The sequence below is a fragment of the Marmota flaviventris genome, chromosome X, assembly GCF_047511675.1.
Source record: "Marmota flaviventris isolate mMarFla1 chromosome X, mMarFla1.hap1, whole genome shotgun sequence".
Lineage (NCBI taxonomy): Eukaryota > Metazoa > Chordata > Mammalia > Rodentia > Sciuridae > Marmota > Marmota flaviventris.
Window position 1 is genome coordinate 110,505,645 of NC_092518.1, and position 10,723 is coordinate 110,516,367.

Genomic DNA, 10,723 nt, shown 5'->3' on the forward strand with positions numbered 1-10,723 from the left:
AAGATGTTGAGTTTTACCAGCAGTATTTCTTTAAGACGATGTCTTAACTCCGATATATGTTTTGGGCACCTATGTCAAGAATCCGTTGACTGCAGATGTTATGGGTTTGCCGTATATCATCTTTATGATGTTGCAGTATGATCCCTCTATATTCAGTTAATTTAGAGCTTACATTATGAATTCTATCAAATGGTTTTTCTGTATCAATTGAGATGAACATATAATTTTATCTCTCATTCTATTTATTTGATGCATTATTTTCATTGAAATATGTCGAACCACACTTCTGGGAGGAAGTAAACATGAATATTTTTGACATTTTATTGAATTCAATTTTCTAGTAATGGTTAAACTTTAAAAAATCTATGTTCAGTTCTGATATTGGTCAATAGCCTTATATTTTGGGGTAAGACTAGTGACATAGAATGTGTTTGCAATGGTTTCTTGTCCTTCAATCTTTTGCAAAGATAGTCTGATGGACTGAGATTACGTGATATATCTTTATGGCTTTTTGATACTTTGGAGACTTCTATGCACATATCTCTTCCATAAATTACCTTGTCACCAATTTTTCAATCCTGTTCTTCCCTGTCTCTGATCATCAAAAAAAGCATTGACCACAGCTCTTGAATTGATTTATAATCATACATCTAGGCATTTCTCCTTCCAGCCATAGTGGGGGAAAAAGATACACTTCTTGAATTTAGGCATAATGGGAAGATTTTCATTCACCACTGTACTTTAGGGACATACCGGAAAGAGACTGTAGTGTTACAGCTATCTGCTTTCAAGGGGTTCATATTGTGCAGAACAATCTATAAATTAGTTCTGAGTCTTTATCTTCTCTTTTTCTATCAACTGATTGCAGGGGACTAACCATAAAATCATAGGTATAGGCAAGGAAAAAATTTGTACTAAAGCAGCAGGGGTGAACATGGGAATTTGGGTCACAACCTGTAACTTCTGCCTTCAGGGTGTGCTTGGGCTCAATAATTTATATACCACTTCCAACTGATGATAGATTACTGGAGTATACACTCAACATTATGATATAATTGGTCTGATAAACTTTCAGTTTATGATGGAGAGCTCAGGTTGCATGGCAATTTGATAGCCCATTGTTAAGCATTCAAATGCTACATAGGTCCAGTAGTATGTTAGCAACTGTTTCCCAAAACCATATTTACCTGCACAAAATGACAGGAATTTGCTCAATGGTCTGTAATATAATTCACTTCTAATGAACTGACAAAGACCAAAAGTCACTTATGACTCTAGGTGAAGAGCAGGTTGCTGAGCAGATTGAACCTGTTTCAGATATAGGCTTTTCGTACTCTGGCACCCACCAAAATAAAATAGCTTTTCAAGGCACTCAGAAAATAGTCTGGAGTAACAAACCTAAATAAAAAATTGTTTTCCTTCAAAATCCAAAGAGGCACACTAGAAATAGTGCTTCTTTTATTGGTTGAAATTGTAAAATTCCAGTCTGAGTGAAGACCTGAGATTCACAAGATGTGAAGGAATAATTTACACTCTGAAATCCAGCAGACTTAAGACCCATGAAAAGCCAAGCTTTCGGTTTAGTTTAGAAGGCAAAAAAGACTAATGTCTCACCTGAAGTAGGCAGAAGTCTCTCCCTCTGAACCAGTTTATTTATTTATTTATTTTAATTTTTTGTACTTAGATTTTGATTAAATTTGTGAGACTCAACCACATTAGGGAGGGAAATCTGCTTTGTCTGGTCTATCAATTCAAATGTTATTCACATCCAGAAACAACCATACATGCATTGTTTTCTATGAGTTTTATCTGATTTCTGTGTTATCTCTATTTCTACTGAGGACCTCTGTAATGATTTTTTATCTATTTTATCATGTTAGGGGGTTTTTATCTAATGTCTACTGATTGGTAATTCCAATTAAATTTTATGACTGAGGCACTAAGAAATTGAATGAAAATTATATGTAAATGAATGATACTGTCAAAGAATAAAATCCTCTCAAGAAATGGAAGCGTTTCTTTAGAAAAATCCACATCTGTCAGAAATCATAGGATAATTTTGCCTTGGGAAAGACATTTTGCATTGTGTTTCACTAATATATAAATATAATATAAATATAAATTGCAAGGTTATAGAGACAATTATAGAAGCCAGGAGGATCAAGGTTTATATTCAGCTATTCTCCTAGTTTTTGGATGATAACACTTATCATACAAACAAATGTTTCTGATTCCAGAAAAAAAAGCTTTTTTTTTTCTTCTGTGTAAGAAACGTAGTCACATGGTTAAAGGGTAGGTAGAATAAAATTCAGTTATTTCTTTCTTATTTTCCAGATTGACAAATGTTTTTACCAATAGCAAACATGAGAACAGGAATTAATGTTTATTTATTTCAATTAATTCATTTGCCTGTCATCATCTGATAAATGCATGTTTCATAATAGAAGGAATGTGATATTTCTACTATATCTCCAAATTCCAGACAGTGAGTAGAACATAGTAGGTATTGCATGAATGATTTTTAAATAAATAAATGTTCTATAAATACTGGTCTACTAGTTTCTGGGTGATAGAGATGAGAAGTTGTATGCTACTCTGATAAGTTTTATTCATAATTACTTTGTTCTTTTTAGTTGAAAATGTGTATAGTTACCTCATTTCCCCCATACTTCAGAAATTTTATCACTGTAAGTTTACTTCTGTATTTGTTTAATTAAAATTAATGGGGACTTTGTGATTTTGCATGGTTATATACCTCAACTAAATTAAGCTGCTTTGTTCTTCATATCCTCTCTCCATTTGTCTCCAATGTTCTCAATTCCTTCAAAGACTGACTTCCATTAACTGTACCTACTCAGGTCCCTAACCTTTTGACTATTGGTTCAGTTCAGCTAATAAAAGTTGTAAAGATTACAGGATATTAAAAGAAGAAAACTTGGAGCATGTATACTCCTGTTCCTTTAATAATCTGTATGTTGTCAGTGGCTCCATTCCATTTTGCAAGACTATATTTCCAAACAGGCAACATACAGGTTTAAACTAGCATATGTAATAAAACATTTGTGATATATACAATGTACAACATGTAATAAAAGTAAATTAAATTGATAAAAAACAAATTTACAACACAATGGGACTATATAGCCTTCATTGTTACAAACTATTTACAAATTAACATTCTCTAGTTAAAAGAACCCTCATTATCACAAAGATTATACCACTGAACATAATGCAATAGAAATACACTCAAATAATAAAGAAAATCTTTTTATATACCTTAATTCTGAAAACTAATATATACATCGCTAAGTAACAATTTGGTAAAGGAAGAGACAATTTAAAAATTAACTATAAATTGAATGATTTAGACATTAACATTTGATTTGTGGGATACAGACCAAAGGAAATGTAAAGCTCCATATACACTTACCAAAACATAAATAAAAATGAGATTTCTACTTTAACTTTGAGAGACACTTAAAGAAACATGAAGAAGCAGAGAATAAAGAATAAAGAAATCAACAGCAGAGATAGCCACAAAATCACAACAACCAATCAACCAGAGATTATCAAATCTAGCCTTTTAAATATTTTTTAAAAAAGTGAAAACCTCTTAAAATTAAACAAGAATAAAAATGCAATGTCAATATATGTAAGAAAATGAAAAAAAATCATACAAACCACAAAAATTAAACTATATTATAAACAGTGCAAAGTCAATAATTTTAAAAGTCAAATTAATGGAATTTTGTAAAAATATAAAATTTCATAATTAGCAAAAATAAATATAAAGCTAGAATGGTGCCATTGCTACTTTAAAAAATTATATGGCAACAAAATTCTGCCCTCACCGAAACATATATGCCAAGTAAAAGAAAAAAAATGACAAAAACTGCAGCCTACAATGTTCCACAAGAGAGTTAACAAGCTACTTCAGAAAGTGGAAATATGATTCCCAAATGATTCTATGAAGCTTATTAAAGCTGATTTTATTAATATGCAGTGACATTTTTTTAAAAAGTTAAAAAAGAAAACACAATTAAATTATATTTGAAAATAAAAGGAAATTTAAAATGGCATTTTAAAAAAGTTAAAGGGAAACAAAACCTAAAACATTCCCCAGTCCTCTTATGCTATTGAAAACAGATGTGAAAACCATAAATAAAAAAATGCATAAATGAATTCAGCATTGAATTAATATACATGTCTCAATCAAGTGTCAGATCCTCAGTAAGTGAACATGATTTATCATCATAAAATAAATCAATATAACTTATGTATTATTGAGACAAAAGAAAAGAAAAACAACAGCAAAGAAATTTTACATATATAATTTCTAGGAGAAACCCTAACAGAGAATACACGTTTTAATGAGCTGAAAACACAGTGTTATTAATGAAAAATTTAAAAATTTGAAAAAATGAAAATAGAATCTATTTATGTGGCTAGACTAACTTAACATTATATAGAAAATATTTTTCTTCTGTGATTACTAATTTTATTCAGCTATTAATTTCATTTGATCTCAGTTGAAACTTCATAACTTCAACATAAAATTAAATGGGATAAAGAATGATCATAAACTGCTAAGGAAAATTTGGAATAGAGTATCCACTAATGGTGTCTTAATGATCTAGTGTAATATACTATAATTCCACAGAATTAAAAATTGTGTGAAACTGGAACAATAATATAGAAAAAAATCAACAGAGAATTCTTAAGAGAATTTTATCAGAAACACATACATGTAAAGAAATTTGATATGTGATATAAAGTTGTGCAACAAATCTTCATGTGTATAATAAAATATATAAATGAATTAAATAAATTATAGATTGAAACATGGGAAAAAAAGATGTCCTTTCTGCCAGTAGCCACATGACTGACCTGGGCAACAGACTGTCAATTCTGAATCAAGCCTTTGTAGGCTGCAGTGCTAGTCAACAACTTGAATGCAGTTTCATGAGTGGCAATGAGCCACAACTAGCTATGTTAGACATCCAAATATTCTCAACTATGTAAGATTATACATGTATATAATTTAAACTTCCAATTTTGAAATAATGTGTTATATGCTATAGCATCTACTTGGACCAATGATAATCCTAGAGTATTAAATGAGTATGACTAACAACTCTGAACCTACTACTCAAAGAAGTATAAAGGAAGAAATGAAATACTGAATATCCATCCTCCCTCTTCATTTCTCATGGAGTAAATAGGGAGCAGAGAAGCAAAGTAGTAGAGTAGTTGTAGGGTTTTTTTTAATGTTTTTAGTTGTAGATGGACATAATATCTTTACTTTTTATTTGTTTATTTTTATGTGGTGCTGATTACCAAACCCAGGGCCTCAGGCAGGCAAGGCACACACTCTACCACTGAGCTGCAACCCCAGTCCAGGAGTAGTTTTTTTTTTTTTTTTGTAATTTTTTTTTAGTTGTCGATGGATACAATACCTTTATTTATTTTTATGTCGTGCTGAGGATCAAACCCAGTGCCTCACACATGTGAGGCAAGCACTCTACCACTGAGCTACAATCCCAGCCCCATGGAATAGTTTTTGAATTATTCTCTGTACCTTATTAGCTGTGTAATGAAGCCAATAATTTAGCTACTCTGCCTCAGTAAAATAAGGATAACATTATTACATATCTAAAAATCATTGAAACTATATGAGTTTACTACATCATATCTTTGGCACTGGGATTGAAGCAGAGGCACTTTTACACTAAGTCTTATCCCCAGCCCTTTTAGTTTATATTTTGAGAGAGTAAATTGCCTGATCTAGCCTCAAACATGATCCTCAGCCTTCAGAGTGCCTAGGATTACAGGTATGCACCAAAGTGTCCAGCTTAAATGATTGAATGTTTATGAAACACTTATCAAATATAGCAGGTGGTAAGTACAATCTAGTTGTTTTCTCTCTGAAATTTAGTTGGTAACTTATATGAAATTATATTCACCTTTAAGTAATATACCAAGTTTCAAACATGATTAATTATGGTAGTATTCAACAATCCAAGACATATGTTTTCTATTCATTGAAAAAATAAATTCTGAAAATTCAATATTTACATTGTTTTAAAAATTCCACAGTTACAGTCTATCTAATATATTTGGCTTAAGTATACAACTTACATATAGGCAGCAATAAACTAGAATGAATTTGGGCATAAAGCAACTGTCATAAATTTCAGGAAAAGAATAAAAGGGCAATTAATATGATAATTTAGTAATTAACACCTAAAAATCAGTCACAGAAATGACAGGTGTGTGACACTTTATATTTAATTATTTTCATTTGATAGTAGAAATGAAAAACAAATTTTTTAAAATAAAAAGGTGCTGAGGATCAAATTAGATCAATTATGTGGGGGGATCAAAGATGGCTGGCTAGAGGAAGGCTGCATTCTGTGTTGCTTGTGAACCTGCCTGGGATTCATGTATTGGGAATACTGTTTCTCTGGGAGTGATTAGAGGACTCCTGACAGATGCTCCTAAGCAGGAAACATGGCCATCATGCCACGCAGGTCTCCAGGCCTCAGCATTAGCACAGGACTCCTGGCCACTCATCCTCTCATGTCCTCCAGGTGCCTGAGTAGGAACTCCAGCATAAGCACACAGGCAGGACTTTTGGCCCCCCACCCATGCAGGAATCTCAGCAGCTGCTTCCATGCAAGACACCCAGCTACAGCCCACATACAGGAACTCTGGCCATCACTCCCGTGTGGACCCCCATCTACCCATATGGGGCTGCTTTGGCTGCCTCCATCTTGGGTTATTGTGACTACTGCCACAGTCCCCTATATGCAGTAGCATACACCTGGGGACACTGCACTATGTCTGGAGACAGTCACCAGCCACACTACTGCATGCTACAGAGTTTCATCTTTAACCATAAAACACCACCACCTGGCCCTACCCAACCCCCCACACACACACACCCTCGCTAACCTGGCACAGTGCCTGCAACTATGCGGCTGGTCCCTAGCTCACAAAACTGCCTTGAAAAATCAGGTCCAGAATTGCCCAATATAAAACAGCTCTCCACAACAGGTGTGGAGCTCCTTGTGCTCAGCCCACAAGACCTCTGGAGAGAAAGGTTCCTGATTGGGAAGCAAAAAGAAAGGGAGTGAGTGAGATACAGTTTAGAAACTAAATTAGAGATCAGGAATTGTGATGTCTTCAGGCAAAATATTCCATGAGGACAAAACCAAAAATAACAATGAAAATAGGAAAAGGGAAGTATTACACTAAAGGAAATACTAATCAAAGGAGAAACCAAGTGGAGTTAAGTAACAAAAAAAATATGATGGGGAATATAAATCAAATCATGTCTCAATAATAACACTGACTGTTTATGGAATAAACTCACCAATCAAAAGACATAGACTGGATTTAAAAAGACACAAAAATATGCTGCCTTAAAGAGAATCATCTCATAGAAAAAGATCTACAGACTGAAGATGAAAGGTAAGGAAAAAAAGATCACTCACATGGACTGCAGATATAAGCATGGATTTCCATCCTCTATCAAATAAAGGAGTCTTCAAGCCAAAATTAATCAAAAGGGATAAAGAAGGACATTTCATAGTGCTTCAGGGAACCATACATCAACAAGACATAACAATTATAAATATATATGCCCCAAATAATGGAGTAACTATGTTCATCAAAAAAAATCTTTTCAAGTTGAAGAGTCAAACAGACCACAACACAATAATTCTGGGTGACTTCAACACACCTCTTTCACCATTGGATAACTCTTTCAAACCAAAGGTAAACAAAGAAACTATAGAACTCAATAATACAATAAAGGACTTAGACTTAAAAGACATATATAGAATATTTCATCCATTAATGAATGAATACACTTTCTTCTCAGAAGCACATGGGTCTTTTTCTAAAATAGACTATATGGTATGCCACAAAGCAACTCTAGGCAAATACCAAAAATAGAGATATTACCCAGCATTCTATCAGGAATGAAATTAGAAATCAGTGAAAAAATATAATACAAAAGCTACTCCAACACATAGAGCTAAATTATATCCTATTGAATGTACAATGGATTGCAAAAGACATCAAAAAGGAGATTAAAACATCCCTAGAGGTAAATTAGAACACTGATACAACATATCAAAATGTATCACTATGTTGGGACACTATGCAGGCAAAACTAAGACAGATGTTCATTGCATGGTGTTCATTCCTTATAAGAAGGAAAAGTCAAAAATAAATAACCTAACAACACATCTTAAAGCCCTAGAATAAGAAAAACAAATCATCCCCCAAATCAGTAGAAGACGAGAAATAATTAAAATCAGAGCTGAAATCAATGAAATTGGAACAAAAGAAATAATTGAAAAACTGACAAAAATTTGGTTTTTTGAAAAAGTAAGTAAAATTGAAAAACCCTTATCCATATTTATGAAGAGAAAGAGAGAGAAAACTCAAATTACTATATCCATGATTAAAATGAAAATATCACAATGAACACTACAGAAATAAAGAATTCAATTAGAAATTATTTTGAAAATTTATACTCCAATGAAATAGAAAATATCAAAGGTATTTAAAAATTTCTTGACTCAGATGATTTTCCCAAACTGAATCAGGATGATATACACAAGTTAAACAGATCAATTTCAAGCAATGAAATAGAAGGCACCATCAGAAGCCTACCAACCAAGAAAAGCCCAGGACCAGATAGATAAACAGCTGAGTTCTACTACAAGACCTTCAAAGAAGAACTAGTACCAATACTCCTCAAATTATTTCATCAAATAGAAAAAGAGGAAACACTTCCAATCTCTTTCTATGAAGCCAATATCACCCTGATTTCAAAACCAGGCAAAGACACATCAAAGAAAGAAAATTTCAGACCAATATCTCTAATGAACATAGATGCAAAAATTTTCAATAAAATTCTGGCAAATCTAATACAGGAACATATCCAAAAGATTGTGCACCACAATCAAGTGGCATTCATCCCAGGGATGCAAGGTTGGTTTAAAATATGGAAATCAACAAATGTAATTCATCACATCAATAGACTTAAAAATAATAATCATATGACCATCTCAACAGATGCAGAAAAAAACATTTGACAAAATGCAGCCCCACTTCATGTTCAAAACACTAGAAAAATTAGGGATAGCAAGAACATATCTTAACATCATAAAAGCTATCTATGCTAAGCCCTAGGCAATCATCATATAAATGGAGAAAAATTTTTTTAAAAAAACCATTCTCTCTAAAAACTAGAACAAGAGAGGGTTGCCCTCTTTCACCATGTTTGTTTAACATAGTTCTCGAAACACTGGCCAGAGCAATTAGACAGATGAAAAAAATTAAGGGGATAAAGATAGGAAACAACTCAAATTAGCACTAATTGCTGATAGGATTCTATACCTAAAAGACCCAAAAATTCCACCAGAAAACTTCTAGAGCTAATAAATGAATTCAGCAAAGTAGCAGGATATAAAATCAACACCCATAAATCAAAGGCATTTCTGTATATCAGTGACAAATCCTCAGAAAGAGAAATGAGGAAAACTATTCCATTTCCAATAGCCTTGAAAGAAAGAAAGACCTTGGGAATCAACTTAATAAAAGATGTGAAAGACCTCTACAATGAAAATTACAGAATGCTAAAGAAACAATTAAAGAAGACATAAGAAAGTGGAACGATCTCCCTTGGATAGGGAAAATTAATAGTGTCAAAATGACCATACTACCAAAAACACTATACAGATTTAATGCAATTCCCATCAAAATTCCAATGACATTCCTCATAGAAATAGAAAAAGCAGTCATAAAATTTATCTGGAGAAATAAGAGACTCCGAATAGCCAAATCAATCTTTAACAAGAGGAGTGAGGCAGGTGGCATCACTATACCAGACCTTAAACTATGTTACAGAGTAATAGTAACAAAAACAGCATGGTATTACACCAAAACAGACTGGTTGACCAATGGTACAGAATAGAGGACACAGAGACTAACCCACATCAATTCAGTTATCTCATGTTAGACAAAGGCGCCAAAAACATATTGAAGAAAGGATAGCTTCTTTAACAAATGGTGCTGGGAATAAATGGAAATCCATATTCAACAAAATAAATTTAAGCCCCTGTCACCATGTGCAAAATTCAACTCAAAGTGGATCAAGTACCTAGGAATTAAACCAGAGACCCTGCTGCATCTAATAGAAGAAAAAGTCGGCCCAAATCTTCATTATATCAAATTAGGCTGCTACTTCCTTAATAAGACCCCTATATCACAAGAATTAAAATCAAGAATCAATAAATGGGATGGATTCAAATTAAAAAGTTTCTTTTCAGCAAAGGAAACAGTCAGTGAGGTGAATAGAGAGCCTACATTTTGGGACTAAATTTTTACCACATGCACACACAATACAACACAAATCTCTATGATATATAAAAAGCTCAAAAATCTTAATGCCAAAAAACCACAAATAAACCAATCAATAAATGGGCATAGGAACTGAAGAGATACCTCTCAGAAGATGATATACAATCAATCAACAAATATATGAAAAATGTTCATCATCTCTAGCAATTAGAGAAATGCAAATCAAAACTACTCTAAGATTTCATCTCACTCCAGTCAGAATGGCAGCTATTATGAAGACAAACAACAATAAGTGTTGGTGAGGATGTGAGGGGAAAGGCACACTCATACATTGCTGGTGGGACTG